We start from the raw sequence: 21,035 nt of genomic DNA, 5'->3' as shown, positions 1-21,035 counted from the left end.
CTTCTTCTTCTTCTTCTTCTTCTTTATCATCATCTTCACCATCATCTAAAATGTGAGTTCTATAGGTAGCATACTGTCTACTCTCTGGAAATAAATCAGTAGAATTTTAGAAAGGTATAAAATATATAAAAATTCTCCCAGCTCAGTATTTCCCAATGAATGTTGAACTAGAAGATGTTACTAAGTTGAAAAAATGAAGATGTGATGATACAATAAGGGAAAAGGATGATGTGTTTCAAGAAGTAGATCACTTTTCCTGGGAGGATTTTTGCAACTTACTGAAGATGCTTGAACGGCACATGAGCCAGGAACCTAATAGATCACATTTGCTCATCCAGTTATCCAGAAAACCCTTTTCTCATGGAGTGGATTAGTATTCCATGGAACACCAATTTTGGATATGCTTATCTTTTTTTATTAGATGTTTTCTTATTTACAATATCTCCTTTCCCAGGTTCCCCTCCAAAAAAAAAGAAAGAAAGGAAGGAAGGAAGGAAGAAAGAAAGAAAAGGAAAAGAAAAAGAAAAAGAAAAAGAAAATAAGAAAAACAAATAAAATAAAAAAAAACAATCAATCCCCTGTTCCCTCCCCGCTCCCCCTGCTCACCATCCCACCCCCTCCTGCTTACTGGACCTGGCATTCCCCTACACTGGGGCATAGAACCTTCACAGGGCCAATGGAAGGAGAGGACCTCGGATATGCTTATCTAATCTAGTTACACTTTAGTAACTGGCTGAAGCTAGGGACCATTGGTGTTTATGATCTTGCCCAAAACTTCTTGGGTTCCCATATGCTAAAAACCATACCTTTTAGTAAAAAGGCTATAAAAAACTCAGAGCAGAGATGTGTGTTACAGGAGGATGTGTCTTGTATGTTTCTTTCTTTCTTCATTGGATCATTCTATTTGGCTTTATTATGATTACAGACAAAGACAAATAAGTATCCGACAAGAAAGAGGATTAAGGTACATATGATACACACATGAACTAAAATTGTATGGAATATTAGATTATAACTAAGGAAATGCTGAAGCTGAGACTTTAGTGATGGTTTACAATGACTGCCAGTCAACTTCACAGGCTCTAGAATCACCTAAGAGACAAGCATTAAATATGCCTGTGTGGGAGTTTCCAGATTGGGTTAACCTGGGTGGGAAAACCTCCATAAAACATGACAGAGCCCATTCCATGGGTGGGGTCCAGCATGGCACAAAAGATGTAAGATATATGACTGAGTACCAGAATAACATCCCCCTCTTTCTTTTCCTCTCCCTCTCCCACTTTCTTCCTTTCTCCATTTCTCTCTCTCCTTTCTGAAAGTAAGTGCAATGTAACCAGCTGCCTCTACTCCTTTTGTCCTTCCCCCATTATCTTCTTTATGGACTTATCCTTGAACATGTCTTAAATACAAATATGCTAAAACTTGGCAACCCAAGTTTAAACAGGCCAAATAGGCTTTCCTTATGGCTGCCGTTATGGGATTCTAATAATTGGCTCAGACTGATTCAGCCATCATGAGTGTGCCTCACATTTTTATTTAAAAAATTAATATTTTATTTTCCCTGTACATTGAGTATGAGTATGTTTTGTGTGTATGAGTGAAGTGACTTTGGAGCCCAGAAGAGGGTGTCAGATTCCCTGGAGCTGAAAATACAGGTGGTTGTGGGCAGTTGGATGTGGGTGCTGGGAACTGATCTTGGGTCCTCTGGCAGAGCATCAAGGACTCTTAACCTCTGAGCCATCTCTTCAGGCCTCTGTTTTCTCTTCTAGCTGTCTAGTTGGAGAAAGACGGCAGTTCACTTAAAACTTTATTCTCTGATAATTCAAACAGTCAAGGCAACAGATGTGGTATTTGTCTATAGTGACAGTGTCTTCAGAAAGTACATAGGTCCAGGCCCTGTTTCCATAGAATTCTTCTAAACAATGAGGAATGGTTAACAGAAGAAAAGAAAAAATAGCAAGCACTTCAAACAGTAAATACTCTCCTGCCATGTACCAGTTGCAACTCTAGAGCCCAGTGTCTCTGAACCTTAGGACTACTGATCTACTTAATATTTCTCTCCAGGTTTTAATTAAACAACTGACATTTACAGAACATTTAACAGTATGTGTTTTAGCATGTGTTTCAGGTGTCATAATTGCTTATGATAGGCACATTTATCACTACTAATATTATCACTACTAGCTGTTTTCCTGGTATCGGTGTTAACATTAGCTTTATAAATGATAGAAAAATCACCATTAACTAGAGTGAGCTGGTTGTCCTAGAACAGAGCTATGTAGGCTTGAATCTTGATATTCCACAAGTTCAAACTCTTTTGTATCTGGATGAAACACTTTATGGTCACTCTATTAATTTTTAATATCATTCTGTTATTAGACATGATTCAAATGATACTTATAGAGACTATGAAGAATATCCAAGATCACATACCTGATAAGTATACAAGCTTGGATATGGATTCAAGGCTGTATAATTCTAAATGTCATTGACATTCAACCATCACAGCAAGAACAATTCCTTTGGGAGCATGGATAAGTCAACAAATAGCAGGGAATTTTATAAAGTGTAACACAGCATGTACAATTTGGGCAGTGTACTGTTATTAATAGTTCACCTTGCCCTTTATGAGGTCCCAATCAACGAGTAAGTCACATAGGCTGAAAAGCTACAGTGAATCTAACTAGAAGGGCAGACATTTTTCTTACTAATATACAAAAAGAAAAAGGAAATATTTCAATCCATGAAACTCAAGGGCCTGAATGACATGGTTTCTGTACCTAAAAGAGCACACAAAAGGAAGGATCTGTGTTTTCTAGTGAGGAGTACAGTGCTTCTATTCATAAGCAATATTGGAACATGGCATGAGGCGGTAAGAGGAAAAGAGGTGTAGCCTTGGTCCTAATGAGTTGTAATCCCCTGCCAAGGTCAACAAATCTCCCTAGGAGAGAATTTCATTGCAGGAGTATTAATAATCTCCCAGATGCATGATGCTTGTTAGAGCAAGGGTCAGAGGGCAGTACAGCTGATTGCTGTCTCCTCTCTTACATTGTGTAGAGATTTTAATTGAAGAAGAGATAGGAAAGAGGAAATGATGAAGACTGAGCCCTGACTGTTGGCCAGGTGCTCTTACCTGACAAGTATTTGTGAAGCTCCATTGTTTCTAGATAGAGACTTGGGCAAAAGATATGCAAGATATCTGCCTTCAAAGTGTGTGTGTGTGTGTGTGTGTGTGTGTGTGTGTGTGTGTGTGTGCGTGCACGCGTGTGTGTGTTTGAACACATGTGTGCACATGAATGCTCACATAGGGAAGGGAGTCAGTTATGGTAGGTAGAAATATACAACTGAAATTAGACTAAATCATTTATTTTGTTAGTAAAAGATTAAGTATTATCAAAAGGAGGAAAAAAACAGATAAGGAGGATACAAATTCCTAAGGAGGGAATGAAGTATAAAATTCAATGTCACACTAAATTATTAAGGTGAGCAGAGACTAGGAAAAGATGGGAAGATGGGCTGTATATGGATAAGAGAATGACTGGTAGTGGGACTGCCCAGCAGAAAGAACCTACAGAAGCTGTGCAGAGGCAGTGCATCTGGGTTATGTGAGAGACAGTAAGGATGCCAGAAAGATAAATATAAAGAACAAGGGCAAGGGCAGATGGATGGAGACAGGAAGGAAATGGGGTCATTCCACATGGCAAACTTTAGCTTTTATCCTGCATAAGAAGGAATGTGACTTAGGACTGAGCAATGGGGTATCTAACCTAAGGCTTTGAAGGATCTTATGTAGATGCACAGTATCTTAAGGCTGCTGCAACCACTAAGGGGGATACAAGATATATCCATGAGATAGTTTTCAACCATTGCTTATCCATGCTGTATTTTTATTTCAAGTGAATTTCATCAATTTTGTTACCCAAAGTGTCTGCATTAAGCAAACTTTCCCAGGCACAAAGGATCCCAATGATGCCTCAGAAAAGAAAATAGCACACAAATCTTTCACAAGCTGTTGCAGTTTGAGTTCTTAAGGACTATATTATTTTTAATGGCATTTTGTGGGTATGTATGTGTGTAATAAATGTTATGAATTTCCATTAATCAAGGTAACCATGCCATTACATTTTAGTATAAGAACATTTCACATGGTATCCAACTTTTTAAGCACAAAATTTCATATCTAATCAAGAACCCTGATCCAACTATGAATCAACTACATAATGTGTCCCAAGGCACTGTGCCTTCATAAATCCCTCTTTATCCTTTAATAAAATGATACGTTTTGCATTCCAATATTATGCTCAAAGATTGAGAGACAGACACTTACTGCACATCTATCACCTCAAGCAAAACACTGGGAGACACAAGATGATAAAAGATGCAGTGTCACTCCAAAAGTGTTAAATGGGCTTCCTGCAGAGGATGGGCGAAGATGTTGAAATTGAAATAAGTTCCAGAATAGAATGGAAGAAGCAACTGGGAAAGTGCACAGAAAAATCTCTAACTCCTTAAATCAATGTCCTAGGAACTGCTTCCAAAGAACAATAAGGGATGGTAGGTCATTTGCTGCATTCCTCTCCTGAGCTCATTTAGTATCAAACTGCATTCTCTTCCTAGAGGATTTACTATAGTCAAATAAGAAACCCTACCATCTCCCAAGCAAATGACACCTGCAAGAAGAATTCACTCATGAGGGATTTACCTTATCATCTGGGAACAGAAATTATGCATTTTGCCCTACAGGAAGTCAACGGTGTAAAATATCCACTTAAAGTGATGCTATTCAAAAAAACAAACAAACAAACAAAAAAAAAAGACGTGCCCAATATACAACTTATACTAATGTAGGAGATAGATGTATCTTTTCACTCCAGAAGTTTCCTAAAACTTAAGATTGTGTACCATAGACCAGCCATAATTACGAAAGCATCACGGACTATAGAAATTATCTAAAGAATTAGCTTAGCAATACTATGTTCCAGGATCTGTGCTAGGTGTTTGGGAAGACAGCCAATTTTTATATAATATTCACTTTGCCTATTTGGAGCATGAGATATCACAGAAATAATAGCCAGACAAAGAGGCAGTGAAGATACAGAATAGCTGCTTCAGTATATCAGTGACAGGGTCCTGAAAGAATCATTTCTATTGGCATTTTACAGATCAAGAAACCAAGGCTTGAAGAAACTGTGAATTCCCCAAGGGCTTACACAACCAGTACAACAGTTTGAATGGGAAATGTCCCCCACAGGCTCATATGCTTGATTAGTGGTCACCACCTGACGCTGCTATTTGGGGAGGTATTGAAACCTCTTTGAAGTCCATTCCAGCTGGCAGATATAAGCCATAAGGTTATAGGTGACTATATGCCTAGTTTTCTGTTTCCATCAGTGAAATGAACCAGAAACCTCATGTTCTAGCTGTCGTAGCCACAAGTCATTTGTTCTTAATGCTGTACTTCCCCTGCCATGTTACACCTCTGGACTGTGATCCAAAATAAATTCTTCCTCCTGTGAGTTGCCTCAGCAAGTGTTCTGTCATGGAGATCAGAAAATGTACCCAATATGACCAGGAGAGAAGAGATGTTCTGAGTCTAGGCAAGTCCAGTCTCAAAGACATGCATTCTCAACAATCACTAGCAGTACAGACTAGCAGTACAGACTATAAGTCTGTACTTATACCCTGCCATATACCCTGTTGGCTGGATTAACATGAAGAATGACAGGGACTGGAGAGATGGCTCAGAGGTTAAGAGCACTGACTGCTCCTCCAGAGGTCCTGAGTTCAATTCCCAGCAACAACATGGTGGCTCACAACCATCTGTAATGGGATCAGATGCCTTCTTCTGGGGTGTCTGAAGGCAGCTATAGTGTGCTCATATATATATAAAATAAATAAATCTTTAAAAAATGCTTCATTAGAAGAAGAGGAGGAGGAGAAGTAGAAGAAGAAGGAGGAGGAGACAGAGCCTACCTAGGAAGTCCCTGCCTGATCAAGGCTAGAAGTAGTGGTGAGGTTCTCTCATTGCAAAACCCCAGGGGGAGCCATTTACCTAACAGTGCAGAAGATAATTTTTACTGTTTCTTTAATTTTGAAAGGAGATAGGCAGACAGGCAGATAGACAGACAGGGTGATAGATGAATATATGAAGCTATGGGAGTACACACAAATAATGGAAGAATAAAGCACACTTGCCATGCATTCATTAACAGATTTGTTTATATGGACTCTGTGTTAACAACAACCATAAAAGTGTGTGTGTGTGTGTGTGTATGTGTAAGTGTGTGTGTGTGTGTGTGTGTGTGTTTAAAGATCCAAATAATAAAAGTAACTTATACAACAAAACCAGGCCTTTATCAAAGGAACCCATGTCTTAAAGCTCAGAGCTACTTTATTTTAGTGTTCACACACAAGGAATATTTTGGACAATATCATGTATGGCTATTACATTAGTTGTAGTGTTGATATAATGAATGCTTGCAAATGTTTAAACTCAGAAAATGTGCTCATTAAATATATGGTTCTTTGCATATCTATTCTATATTGATAAGCCTGTCACACACACACACACACACACACACACATGGCTCACAAATGGCTCTTCCCTCTAGTAGAATCTGTAATATGAACTTAAGTACATTTTATTACAAATTTGAGAAAATATTAACAACCATATTTTTATTTAAGCAAAATTAGGTCCAGAGAAATAGTCAGTTCCCTTTTTACTAATACAATGAGTAAACAAGACAGTAGGGGTATAGTTCTGCATTTTGCAGTTAGCTGGCCAACAGTTGAGCTGACCATTATGGCTCCTCTGGAACTCTGAAACACAATAAGCACATCTACCAGGAGAATAGGCACACATGCAGAGTGTGACTTTGCGTACCAAGGGATTGGTATTATCATCAATATTTTTACCAAAATTAGGCTAAATTTTACTTTAGTTTCACATGTGGGATATCTAAGGCCCATTCTGAAATGAATGCTGCTAGTCTTAGTTATCAATCTAACTGCTCTAGTAGTTACTCTGCTAGTTACTACTCTTGGTATCCATTCGTCTTGGACATGAGAGACAACAGGGAAAGATGAACTTAAAACCAACAAAATCTACACCACACTGAAAGGCCAGACCTTTTCCAGGTCAGTTTCTTGGGAAGTTATTTCATCTCCAAAATGAGTAAGTTTGCTGAATGAGGTTGGAGGTTGGGGAATTCATCTAAACTCTTTGAGAATTACTCTCCTCACATGTCAATTTGAGATAATGATCCATATTTGAGTGTTGGTTGCTCTAAGATTGAATTACATGAAGTACCTGAGATGTTAGCACACAGAAGTCATTCTTTTTGTTTTATGTTTTCCTATTTGCAAGTCCTTGGCTGGAAGGACATGATTAAGGAAAAAACAATGTTGCAGAAAAAAAAGAGTTAATGAAAACTTATGAAAACTTACAGCCAATGCCTGAGCATTTCTAAATGATATCTGAATAATACAATAAACCCAGGAGGCCCAGAAGTTGATCTATGGGTTTTCCTGGATGCCTGAGAACATGGGATCTGTTTATAAGTGCAACTGAGCCAAAGATACTCCGCCTCAGATGCTTAACTATTTTGCCAATTCCTGATTTATTGAACAACTTTGTCTGCCTCTTCTACACCCAAGTCCCTCGGTACTCGTCCTTTTCCCACCCCTGTCTTAGCTTTTTCTAACTCAGTGGTCTCACTTGCTTCCCAACCATCCTGTAAATTTGAAGTGACCTTTCAAAAGAAACTCATACCAGGAATAGAATATATCCTCAGCATTATTAGTAATACCAGCATTGCACTAGTAGTAGTAGTAGTAGTAGTAGTAGTAGTAGTAGTAGTAGTAGCAGCAGCAGCAGCAGCAGCAGCAGCAGCAGCAGCAGCAGCAGCAGCAGCAGCAGCAGCAGCAGTGTTAGTAGTAGTAACTACTGCAATTGTTGTTGTTTGAGAACATAAGAAGTCATGAAGTATAAGCTCTGGGACCAAACCTGGCTTCAAATCCTGGCTCTTCCGCATGGTGACTTGAGACACGAATTTACCCATTTATTATGCCCTTGCTTTAAAATAGTTTAAAACAAAACCTATATCTCAGGGTTTCTGTGAGATTTAAGCAAACCAATCTATGTTAAATCCTGCAAAATACTTTCTGGGATATTCTAATAATTAAGTTTCCTAAATCATGTAGATTAGAAACATTTTAAGGAGTCAGAAAATAAGAGGTTTTTTTTTTTTCATAAGATATCTGTAAGCTTCCAAAGGGAAGGTAACAAAGGGAGGTTAATAATGATTAATTCTAAAGTGGGGATTTTTTAATGACTAACTTAGAAGTGCTATTATAGCTATATTATCAATTCATGTGGAATATACATAATGTGGGGCCTGATACTCAATGACCTTAGATTAAATTATCATTTTTATATATAATTTGAAGGTTTTTATTTTTTAAATTTTTGTCTACAAACATGTGGTTATGTTGAGAGTCAGGAGCACTTTCTGCCACATTTTATATAACTTATTGCCTTGAGAGAATAAACAATAGTGCCAATCTCTCATTTGAAACTAATCCCATATTCTTGTTTCCTCTTTTTCTTCTCTACTTTTTAACTCCTCAAACTGAAATCAGTCATTTCATTTTATTGATTGCCCCTCATTTGAACTGTTCTGAACTCAAGGTACCAGAGTGATTTTTAATCTTCATATGTTATAACAGAGAAAGCATATTATTGTATGTGTATGAGAATTATACATAAAATAATGAATTTGAGTTTCAGTTGATTTTACTTCTTCTAGAACAGTGGTTCGTAACTTTCTTAGTGCTATAATCCTTTAATACAGTTCCTCGGGTTGTAGTGACTCCCAACCATAAATTTTTTTTCATCACTTCATTGAACTATGATTTTACTACTGCTATAAATTTTAATGTAAATATCTGATATGCAAGATATTTTATATGGGACCCCGACAGGGACTATGACTCACAGGTTGAGAACCACTGTTAGAAATAGCAGATATTGCTCAATACAATTTAGTAAGAATTAAAAGAGGTAATTTAGTTAATATAATTTTCATAGTTCTTGTCACAATAACATTGTGATTTATTTTAATAACAATAAAGGTGATAATGCAGCAATGGTGGTGGTGGTGGCACTGGCACCAGTGATGGTGATGATGATGGATTTTGCCTTGAGAGTACAACAGTCAAAAAGTGAAGGCTGGAGGCTGAAGAGATGGCTCTCAGATATTCAGATCACATATTGCTTTTACAGAAGGTCTGAGTTCAATTGCCTCTGCATGATGCCTCCAAACCATCAATAACTTCAGCTTCAGGGGATTCAGTACCTTTTGTTGTCCTCTATAGACAATAGACACAGATGTAATCCATACATGAATGCAATCCAAGCACATACAGACATGAAAATAAAATAATTTTAAGTGGTCTGTTCTTACCCTTTAGACTCCTGAGGAGACCTTTTGGAAATCTGCCATTTTTAAAAATGCATATTTATGTGTAAAGTCTGACTCCTCCTGAAAAGTGAGAGAATTCCTCAATACAACTTTCACAAGCTAAAGTTTAAAATAATCTTGCCAGTCAGACACAGGAAAAGCTGCCTGGAGATCCCAGACCTTCCACTTCCTAAACAGAGGCTTCATCTGAGGTCAGGACTGATGCTATCAGGAGGGACGAAGAACACTCAGGAAGTTCTTGTTTGACAGGGTCACTAAAGGAAAAATAATCACAGAGTGATTATTTATTTACATACTAAATTATTTATATACCACATATTTATTTATATGGTAGTTTATTACCACAGAAAATACTCTTACATCTAGAGACCAGAAAACATGACCTCAAACTGTGAGCAGAGCTACGCATTCTCCAGTCTTGCAGATTTAGGGCACCATCTATTCTGGGTCATCTAAACTGATATCCGCAAAAACTTTACTTCTAAACAAGGTGAAAGCCTGATAATCTGTGAATAAGAGGAATACAACTAAACTCTGTCCAGAAGCTCAAAGTCCATGAAGCCACAGAATCACATGGGCAAATGTTTAGATCTTAGCTGGAAATCACTTAGCAGTCTCCCAGACTTGGCTTTAGCTTTTGTATGGAAAAGATGATTAGAACAAGGGCCTTGTCAAACTATAGGACAAGCACAAAAGTTCATTACCAAGTACCCTATATGTCAGGTTTTCCAAGACGTTCGCTCATACCAATATTTATATGCACAGCTGCTCTGTGAGGCGACATGATTGTCCCCATTTCTGAAATAAGCTGAGGCTGAAGAAGCTTAAGTCAGTCTCCATAGTAGACCACCCAGAAATCTAGGAATTATCAATGATGTGATCCACTTTTGTTATCATAGCTAAAGGACATTTCTCTATCTGATATCCCTCATAGCTCAAAGTCAATCAAAGGGCTCCTGTCCATCCCTAGTTCACCCTCACTGCCCTAACCCTTCTGCAGCCATTCATGGATAAAAATAAATGTCAAAACAATTTAAGTATTGGAAAGAGCCATTTTCAGTAGCAATCTCAGAACAGATGCATAGACACCAGATATCATGATATGACTTGTGAAGCCCAAGGAATGATCATGGTGGCTAATTCAGATCCCAAAGTATCTGGATTGCTGTGTTAGATGGTGGTCTTGTGCAGACACCCAGAGTTGTTGAGCATTCATTGGTATAACAGCCATACCATGCACACGGGACATTATTTCACAGCAGTCTTCTATGCCCACTAGCATGTATCACTCTTCTGTCTTTTCTTCCACAATGCTTCATGATCCCGGAGTACAGGAATGTTACAGAGGTCCTATTCAAGGATGGGTATTCCATAGTTGCTTATTCTTTTGTATGTTGGGCAGTTGTAATTATCTGGAATAACCTTCCTCTGCTGCAACAAGAAACTTCTTTGATGTGACATGAAAGCTACACTAATCTATGGACAGAAAGATGAATATTTAGAATGCAGCTGGATATTCTGTCAATTTAGCAAAATGAGAATAGTAAGTTCTTTTCCAGAGTCTACAACATACCCAGAGGTTGTTAGCTAGGTTTAGAATATCAGGAATAAGTCTCCTCCTCTTTAATGGTTCTTATATATAATCAGACAGCAGTTGGGTACCATCAAGATACTAGTGCCACTACTACATCATCAGACATATTTCACCAGAACAGTAGTTGTTTAATTGGTAGAATTTCTGATGGAGAGGACTATTAACATTTTTAATCTAGAATCCTTCATAGCACCTTGTCACACCAACAAGTGTGAGAGCTAGCTAACCAAAGGGACTGACTTCCAGGTCAGCGCTACCTCTATTTTGCCAAATCCTATAACTGAAATGTATGATGTGTTCAGCAACAGGATCTTACCCTCAAGTTCTATCAGAAAACCAAGAGTAATGGCAAATACCTATATTGGTTAAAGGAGGTCTCTTGGATCACATGGTATGTAAAAATAAAATCTATATAAATTTAAATGTAATTCTAAAATGCTGTGTCAATTTCAGGGTTTTTTGATATTTGAGTTTAGAAAATCTTTAGTAAGTGGCTTCTTGTGCATGATATGATATTTAGCATCATCTCTGGACTCTACCCAGAAAACACTGATAGCACTCTCCTCTTCTGTGATGAAACCAAAATTTGTTTCATATATTGCTGAATGAGCCATAAGAAGCACCAGAAGCAAATAATTTGGCTTCTGGATTTCATCATTAATCAAAAAGCAAATATATCAATATCTTTCCTCTACAGTGACAATGTGAATTTATGAATTTATAGTGGTAGGAAGACTAAGAATGTATGAATAAGAATAATCTTATTCCTGTCTTCTAATAGGTGACACACTTGCAGCATAGGTACAAAGCAGCAAATTGCATTTTTTATCAAGAGTAAAATTAATTTTTTTATCCATCAGATGTTAAAGAAGTTCTCTCTTAGTGCCACTGGACTCTGAAAATAAGTTAAGAAACCTTTATAATCAGGGTATACAATTGGTAAATATGAAACAAACAAAGTAAAATGTAAGTGGGGGTGAGGAGAGAGGAGGGTGATAGATCACATATCAAGCAGGTAGACATTATTGTACAGAGTCTATTATAGGGGTCTCCAGGTGCTGAAACAGCAGGCCAGCAAACACAACCACCTACTTCAAATTGGCCACAACTCCTAGAGAAAATAACACACTCTTTGAAATGTACAGCTAAGTTTTTGTATGAAAAAAATTAAATTGCTCATTGAGTATTCAGTCAAGTAGAATTTAGCACATTGAGCTTTAAGCAGTGAAAAGGAGAGATGGAACTTAGAACTCTACCAAGAACAGACATTTGACCTATTGTGCTATAGGCAATTGTGTGGACTTGTAAAAACTGCCTATTAGCATAAGTAGCCCTTTAACATGCACACACACACACACACAACCTGGCCTGGAATAAAGATGGATTTTTAACAGGCTAATGCTAGAAAAAGCACATAATAGTGAATAGAAACCTTCGTCCCTGGGCTTTGTGTTTCCATACAGTGAGACATCTTTAGTCTAGTCTCTGCTGGAGTTCTCTGGTCCCTTCATTGCAACTAGTATAGCTTATATAAGAGCATAGGAAAGAACAGGGTCTGTTCAAACTTTAGCAGATTTCTTCTCTTTTGGTATTTACCCATCAAAGAAAATTTGTACTTCCCTTGGCCTACTCATGCTGTAAGTTAAATAAAGACAAAGTCTGTGGTCTTTATGACTGGATAGCAGGACTTCTTAAAGTATTTGCCGTTCCTCTTTACTGCCTTTCTCTCATCCCAATATTAGCCTGCTGATCCTCAGCATAAACTATACTCCCCTTTTGCTTATCAAACTAAACCATCCCAAGTTAAAATAGAGAATGGCTTCACACTGGAAAATTTCTGGAAATACTGAATAAAATAATCCTTTTACTGAGTAAAAATATTTTACTGAGTCAAATAATAGAAAACCAATGAGCACAATCTCTATCACTACCGATTGAATTGAAAAATATGGATGTCCAATAAAGGTAAGTTCACAAAGCTGATAGTGATAATGATGATATAAAATTCAGGGATAAGAAAGGTATTTTAATTTATGTAAACAATAGGATTATTATATAATATATTAGTAGATAAGTTCTATTAGTATGCTTAATATACATTTCAGGAATGTGAAGCATGGAGAGGTGAGGTAAGTAGTGAAGATCACTCACCTTATAAATGTCAAGGTCAAAATTCAAAGCCTCAATATTTGCATAAATTTTTCAAAATCCTTATTTGTATAACAAGCAAACAGATTATGGACAATATCAGAATAAAATCAAATTTGTTTGGAACATCAAGAATTTCAAATAATGAGAACATAAAATTAAGACCGTAATGATTTGTCCTGAATGATTACAGACATAAAAGAACAAATTGGGTTCATAAGAAAAGAACACTATAAAAGAAAGAACAGACACACAGAACTTCCACAAATGCAAAAGAAAAAAATAAGATCTCAACAGGGTAGTTAAACAATAAAATAGTTACCACTAATACTTTAGAAAAGACATTTGAGAAAAATACCCATGAAAATAGAGGGATCAGAAGAGCCAGGAATCAAATGTACTGGGTTCTAACAGGGGTCATGATATGTCTGCTCATAATACCCAAAGGGAAGAACACTGAAAATAGAGGTACATAAGGTGGGATGATGTATAAGAATGGATGGTGGGGCTTCTTAGTTTTGTCACCATTTAATTTACTGTTACTCTTATAAAACTTATTGAAATCCTAATATGAACCTACTGACCTCAGGTCTACTGATTCAGTTTAGTTTGACACAAATTCTAATAAAGAATGCATATTACAATACATAATGAAAACTATCCTGAGATTGTTTACAGAAAAATAAAAGAAAAAATAACTGTGGAATAAAGTCTCAACATATCATCTTAAAAAAATTCTCATACATTTCACAAAAGCAAGCATCATCATATGAATAACAATGAGATATATGCAGCAGTAGTAAGAGTAAATCTGAATCTAATCACCTTAGTAAAATGTTCAGGGAAACAAAGAAAAGCAGGTAATCAAAGAGGGAACAAAATTAATATACTATAGACCAGTATTAACTTCTCTACAAAGATATTAAAAATTAATGTGCCATAAAGTAATATCATCAGAACAGAGAAAAAAAAGATGCCAGTTTCTACTTTTATACCCACTTAAACTGTCAGGGAAGAGATGATACAATAAAGAAATCATAAGATAAAAATTGAGAAATGTAGCCATCAATAAACGTTCACTAACGAATCAGTAAACAATGTACCTCATAAGTTTCATAAACTCAGAGGGAAGCTTCATTGTAAACAGGAAAATAGTTCATTTAATAAGTGAATAAGCTTGACATAAACCTGAGCAAAAAAGTTAATCAGACAGCAGAGACTTTCCTCAATTTAGGATCAGAACAATGGAAAAATAATATTCTAAATTATCAATAGTAAACTGGGTAGTAAGTGAGCCTAAAAATTAAATAATCATAAGCTTATCATATCATTCCAAAGAGTGAGAATGAGAAGTACGTTTTGCCAATGGGCATGCTGAAGTGTACTAAAAAAGGTGGAAACAAGATGAAAAAAAATGTCATAACAATGACAAACTATTCCAACAGGTTTAAAACATTTCCTGATCAGGAAAAGATTCTAAGCAGAGAAAGCCATGTCTTAGCAAAGACCAAAGTCAAGATGTGTTTGTGTGAACAAAAGAGACTCTAATTATAGTCATATCAAGACAGACTGAACTTTAGGAAGCTGAAGCTTCGGTATGTCTATCCTCAATTTCTTGTTCTCCTAATAAAGATCATTGTCCTGCCTCCCACTTCCCAGTGTGATGGAGGGAAACAATGTTCATCAGGAAAGATGCCTAGTGAAGAGGCAAACTTCTAACATCCCTCACTTAGCATCCATCTTTCTCTCTCTTTTTAATAACTCTCACACAAACTTCCTGCCATAAGATCTTGGAAAAGGAAGCTTAACTTACTTTGTGCTTCCTACTGACGTTGTTTTCAGGGAGGACAGCGATTCCTATGCATTGACTTGGAAATGGATCCAATAAAGTGCTAAGTTTTAAGATCTGTCTTGAAACAGTGTGGTCAATATGAATATTTACCTATAAAATCATGCTGGAACATACTTCGGAAGAAGAATAGAGTCACTGGAAGAGGCAACATTCTTAATGGTACAGCATAGAATGCAGAATTTCATCAAACCCTTTAATGACGAGATAGTATCCTCCACACTGACTATCCTTTGACAAACAAGAAAACACAGACACAAGAACAGAAGAATTTTCCTTGAGCAACAATGCACAGCAAACAGATGGCAAGGTGAGGATTCAACTAACCTGACTCCAGAACTTACAGAATGTTTGACTTCCTTATGATTTTCTGTATGATTTTATGATTTATTATCTAAAATTCTCACATCAGGATATTCTCATCCATGTAATCATGGATAGCAACAAAGGAATCTTCATTTTGGAAAGGAAAAGTATACTTGATCTCTGGTGGCAAAGTTGAAGAAATACCTACAGGACGTACTCTAGGAAGTGGCTTTGATCTGTGGGTAGCATAACAAAGATCTATTCAGTGGGAAGCCTCTTAACTTTGCTTTGCTCTGGTCTGTGACGCACACCTCCCACCCCAGTGTTGTTGCCCACAGAAACACAGTTTTTACTCCTCAAGACTGTATAAGGTGCATTTCTGTACATGTCAGGGCTAAGATATATACAGAAACTTTGGTTTTGAACTTCTGACCATCTGTGTGCTCAAAATAGAGCTTACAAAGAAGCTGTAGAAGCGTGGAGCCAAACAAGAGGCTATAAAGAGGATGTGAGACCCTTGATGTGTTTGAGAAGCAGGATCTCAAATAACAGAGCCAAACACATATTCGCTACCATTAAAGATCCTCATTCTTCCTTAAATACAGAGGCGAAGACTCTATCATAAGGGTTTGCTTTTGAAACATAAAACATGTTTTAAAGTCATTTTCTTGTTTCTAATGCTATGTAAGATTTTTTTTGATAAACCATGAGTTTCTTTCACAGTATTTGGAACTTTTGGTCTCATGAAGTACATGAATTCAGATATCCTTTGTGGATTAATACCACAAGGATATCTACACAGAAAAGACAGCCATGACCCCACTTGGTCTTTTAGTCAGACTGTGCCTAGAGACACATTTGCTTGTCTCTAGGTTGAACCAACTTAAAGTTGGTATTTTTGCCCCAGTGTAGGGGAGTACCAGGGCCAGTAAGCAGGAGGGGGTGGGATGGTGAGCAGGGGGAGGGGGGAGGGAACAGGGGATTGTTTTAGTTTTTGTTTATTTTATTTTATTTTATTTTATTTTATTGGAGGGGAATCTGGGAAAGGAGATATTGTAAATAAAGAAAACATCTAATAAAAGAAATTGGCACTTTGAGCTTTCTTCCTTCCTTTCTTTCTCTCTCTTTCTCTTTCTTTCTTTCTTTCTTTCTTTCTTCCTTTCATACTTGCTTGCATGCTTTCCTATTTCCTTTCTCCCACTCTTCTCTCCCTTCTTCCTTGCTTTCTTTTTAAGGCAACAGATTTTGCAAAACTCAGTGCTTTTCAGTTCTGATAAATATGATTAGTGTGTCTGTACCTTAAATTTTTCTCAACCCTAATTTTGATAACTATTCTTAAATGTTTTAAACTCCCTTCTAGCCCACTACCCACCAGAGGTAGTGCGAAAGAAAGGTTATTAAGATATGGAGGAATTGGACCTGTTTAGAAATTGTTCTTTTGAGCAAATCCCATCTGTGTTGTCAGGAAATCAGCAGTTCAGTACACAGGGCAGCAGCCACAGCTCCATCTATTCACAGACACTTCATGAATATACCAGCATTCCAGGTCAGTAGTGTTGGAATAGTAAACAGGAATCAACAGCAGTGGCATGACCTAGCAGAAATAGCCAGGCCTCAGCCAAATTGCCACAAGTCAGCAGAAGGGATTAAGACCAACAGGGGCACCAGGAGAAGTTCCCTACCTTGCTTCTCTCAAGGAAGCAAAAGATCAGTGAAGATAGGAGACCAAGAAGCATTGCAAAGCTAGCTATGCAAACCCTCCTCCCATCACTGTCCTTTGAGTCATATTTATACTCCCTCCAAACATCACACGTTCTTCATAGGTCTTGCCTCACCATGGTTCTTCCCTCAGCATGTGAGTCTTTTTTTTTTTTAGATGTTTTCTTTATTTACATATTATACAATATCTTCTTTCCCAGGTTCCCCTCCAAAATAAAATAAAATAAAATAACAAAAACAAACCCCTGTTCCCTCCCCCCTCCTCCTGCTCACTATCCCACCCTCTCCTGCTTACTGGCCCTGGCATTCCCCTACAATGGGGCATAGAACCTTCACAGGGCCATAGTCCTTTCCTCCCACTGATGACCAACTTGGCCATCCTCTACTATACACATGCTGCCAGAACAATCAGTCCCACCATGTGTACTCTTTGGTGGGTGGTTTAGTCCTTGGGAGCTCTGAGGGTACTAGTTATTTCATATTGTTGTTTTTCCTAAGGGGCTGCAAACCCTTCAGCTCCTTGGGTCTTTTCTCTAGCTCCTTCATTGGGGACCCTGTGCTCAGTCCAATGGATGGCTGTGAGCCTCTACTTCTGTATTAGTCGGGTACTGTCAGAGCCTTTCAGGAGACAGCTATATCAGGCTCCTGTCATGTTTTAGCAAAACTCCATGAGTCTCTGTCAGCTGACTTCACTCTGCCAAATGGCCTGAGTCCACAGAAGTGGCAAGAATCCACCAGAACACCACCAGAAGTTTTTTGGTGCATTTCTCTCTGTGGAGTCATGGCAAACAGAGCTCAGCTACTCAATGTAAGGTGAACCAATAAATGTATGTCGTTAGTGAAGAATCATTCATCATGTGTCCTTTCATATGCTTGCTTTAAAAAAAACATCCTTTCACCTGTGTCTCCTTAAGCAAAACGTCCCTTCAGGTGTCTGTTTTAATGAAACATCCTCTCACCTGGGTCTACTCCTGGAAAACACTCCTTCCTTCGCATGGTTTCTCATCAAAACAGTATCTGGCACAATTGACTTTCCAAAGAAACCATAATCCACTTTGTGTGTCTCCAATTTTTTCCTTACCCTAGAGAGTGTGGACACCATCAACTGCAGCCAGACTAGAATCAGCAGCTAATACTCAAGTATACAAGGGCCCTCTTCCTCCTCCATTTTTCTATCATGAGAATTCCTGTCTAATCGTCCATCACCTTCTCAGACATTACTTTCTCTGTAGTGTATTTCATGACTGCCCTAGATACTCTCAATATTTATCTCATTTGACTGCAGACTTTGTGAATGTCTAATTTGTCATGTCTTTACATCCCTTCATATACACCATGAAATCACTGTTAGAGACAGTTTACTTAAAATTTTCTAACACATAGAAAATTTCAATAATAACTTTGGGGTCCAGACATATAGGCACATGCATCTATAATCAGTGGCTTCTCTGAACAATGTCATGCTTAGAATTTTCTATTTGAACATACTTAATACTGCCATTAAAAATCAAGGAGATGATAATGAAAGGCAATAAGACTTGAGTCAGGAGGAACATGTTTTGTTTTGTCATTAGCTTCTATTCAACAAAATACTGAAGAGCACTGAGTGTTCACATTTCAAACTTGGAGAGAGTACATATGAAATATGCTCATAATAAAACATGTTCATTATTTGAGGTGACAGACAAATATGCTAACTAGCTTGGTTTCATTGTTACACATTGTATTTATAAATCGTAACATCACTCTGTGTCTCAATATACTGAATATATTTAATAATACAGTACACTGAAGACTTACTAAGACAGTAAATTCTAAATGACCTCATAGCAAAATATATTGAATATTTGATTGACAAATGTCTTAACTAGCCTGGATTCATTATTTCATGTTAAATTCATAAATCATAACATCATGTTTAGTCCCATATACTTATGTCACTAAAATTGTCAACTTCAGTAAATAAATACTTATAATCATCAAAATAAATAATAACAATGGCAAGTGAAGAAGAGTTAAATTATAATGAGAAAAACATGGAAATAAGAAAATTAATGTAGCAATAACACACAATAGTCTTGTTAGTAAAAAAAGCAGCTAAGTTAGATAAATGTCATTACTTTAACTTAAAATGTAAAGAATCATTGTGAAAATAATTTTGAAAACAATTTAAGAACTTAACTGCAATAGGCTATCATTCAAATTTTATAATAATGTCTCTCAGAGGCCCCCAAAGGACTTGTGCAGGACCCAGTCTACGGCTGTTGTGTGAAAAGTGACCACTTGGGAATTTGTTCTTCATAGTTTTCTTCATCCCTTAGCTCATGCTCTTCTTACCTATCGGCAGCATTATCCAGTTCAGCATTACAAAACTCCAGTGTCTTCATCAGCTCTGGTCACTGTTAAAGCTGAGAAGCTGAACTGGGAAGGTGTTTCCTTCTGTGATCCCCATGATAGAATCAACTCCCTGAGGCCTGCTATATAATGGCACAACTCCCTCCAATCAGGGCTCCACACTTGTATTGCATCTTCTCCCATAGAGGCCTCCTCCAAGTGCTATCTACCACTCTGGAATTTTCAAAATGTGGATTTGGAGAGTAAATGAAGACCACATAGCACAGTGTGGAAATATTTGTTTCTTAAATTATTTATTAAAATAGATGGTCACAGAGAGCAGTCACTATGGGCATGAAATGATGACTCAAGGAAAAGGGTAAAGAACATGGGATTTTTCATCCCCCTCCAGCTACGCTATGCAGGAAACATTGCTTCTCCTGTTTATGTTTCAATTATTTCCTCTCTTCATTAAAATAAAAAAAGAAGAAAAACAAACAAATAAAACATAACTACGTTTGAATAAGGTTAAAGTGATTAGGTAAAGTAAAATGGTAGGTTGATTCTGGTTCTTCTAACTATTGTTTTGTTTTAAAGTATCAAAGCTGATTATTGGTTCTATCACCTGGTTTTAAATGAACACTCATGAAATGCATAAGCTTATACCGTACTGAACTTTAACTCATAAGCCCCAGAACATATCTCTCAGTCTTTACTAAGCAACTACCTTCACGCACAAGGGCTGTTCCTACACCTGATCACTATCAGCAGGAACCAGAACATCAAACTCTTTATAATCCCTCTGTGGTCTGCATGTTACTGACCTCTGGTATGAGATCCAGCATCTACCCCTCTGCCGTTTTCATATCGAACACATTAACCATCAAATGAAACCAATGACTTTGGGAGTTTTATTCTCCTTTTGTTCTTTTTCATGTCATAATTCTTGCATCAAAGATTATCTGGTAACACAAGAGAAGTAGACAATAGGCATTTATTTAGGCCAGGGTGATCCAAATATTAGGATGTACATTCCACACACATATCTCTACATGCTGTCATTCAGTCAACAAGCACAATACTATGTAGTAGTGTCAAAGGACCAATGAGTTGTGTGCTACAAGGGCCACATTGCATGGCTCGACTGGTTTGACTTGATTCTACAACATACACAAGTTCTTCTGCTGCAGCCTTCCTCCAATTTGCCTCTGTTACCTAGTGTCAATTAGCCATAGCTTTATTTCTTAAGGTATATTTTTATTATTTTAAAATATTTTAATCTTTTAAATTAAAATATAATTACATCATGTCCTGCCTTTGATTTCCAGATATAAACCACTACAGAAGGCCACAACCAATCAAAATGCAGGATTGTGAAGCCCAGTTCCAATAGATATATCTTCAAAACACTTATGCACAGAAGGTTTGGGAACTATTGAAGCAGAGAGGGCAAAAATATTATAAGAGCAAGAGGATGAGAGAGTTTGTTATGAGATTTCTGTCTGCCAGTAATATCAGAATCATCCACAAAGTCTCTTAATTTTGACTACTTAAAGGTAGGCTGAATAAGGACAATGCCAATGGAAATTGCAAAGCAAAA

This window comes from Mastomys coucha, unplaced genomic scaffold (genome assembly GCF_008632895.1).
Source record: "Mastomys coucha isolate ucsf_1 unplaced genomic scaffold, UCSF_Mcou_1 pScaffold7, whole genome shotgun sequence".
NCBI classification, from domain to species: Eukaryota; Metazoa; Chordata; class Mammalia; order Rodentia; family Muridae; genus Mastomys; species Mastomys coucha.
This window is presented reverse-complemented; position numbering follows the sequence as displayed.